The following is a 915-nucleotide window of genomic DNA, read 5'->3' on the forward strand; positions in this document are numbered from 1 at the left end:
AATAATAATCTACTGGCAGGAACAGAACGAAGACGCACAAACATACCGAATACACATGATGACACACACACACACATCCAGCCGCAGCTCTATTCTGTTAAGAACTGTACGATCCTTGGGGCATCCTCCGGGAACTTGGCTCTGAACCACGCATAGCGATCTGATAGCCTGAACGCGGTCCAGCTTGGGCTCCTCAGGAAGGCACGAAGCGCTGGCAGGTTGTGCACGTTGTCGTATGGTTCCCATGAGGGGTCGTGTTTACTACTTGCAGACCACTGTACGAGGAACATGACTGACGGGCGTGCACGCTTGTTATACCCTAGGCGAACAGCTGTAACAACGGTATCTGCACTGTCATATGGGGATTCTAGTGCAGTAGGAGCTGCAGGTGGAGGTGGTGGGCGGCCGGGGAAGAGCGCTGGGTCGTTGTCCGTCCATGGGAGAAGGCGGCTGATGTGGAATACTGGATGCAAGCGGCCGAGGGAGGCTGGAAGGTGAAGGCGGTATGCAACTGGAGAAATGACGGAGGAGATGAGGAAAGGGCCGAGGTAGCGAGGGCGGAGTTTTGGGGAGGGGTAGGTCGGCAGGGTGAGGTGTTCTGTGGACAGTCGGACGCGATCGCCAACTTTGAAGGTGATGGCGCGGCGATGCTGGTTAGCTGCGGCGGCGTAGCGGGTTTTGGCGGCTTGGATTTCGCGGTTGATGGTGGCATGGATGTCACTCATACGCTGCTGTAGTTCTGTAGCCCTCAGGTGAGAGGAAGGTGAAGCGGCTTGGGGGCCGTGGAGAGAGATGGGAGTGCGCGGGTGGTAACCGTGATTGGTGTAGAATGGTGTCATGCCGGTGCTTGCGTGGGTGGCGTTGTTGTATGCTGCTTCGGCGATCGGAAGGTATGATGCCCAGTTGTCCTGCATA

The 915-nt window shown here is 56.7% G+C and overlaps 1 protein-coding gene across 1 annotated transcript in view; it reads left to right on the forward strand.

Annotated features, from left to right (window-relative positions):
* Window positions 1-915, forward strand: part of VOLCADRAFT_119779 (uncharacterized protein) — a gene marked incomplete at both ends in the record, with an annotated part of 15,988 nt that overhangs the window by 12,109 nt on the left and 2,964 nt on the right. The window lies entirely within an intron of this gene.

This window comes from Volvox carteri (assembly GCF_000143455.1).
Source record: "Volvox carteri f. nagariensis unplaced genomic scaffold VOLCAscaffold_79, whole genome shotgun sequence".
Classification (NCBI taxonomy): Eukaryota; Viridiplantae; Chlorophyta; class Chlorophyceae; order Chlamydomonadales; family Volvocaceae; genus Volvox; species Volvox carteri.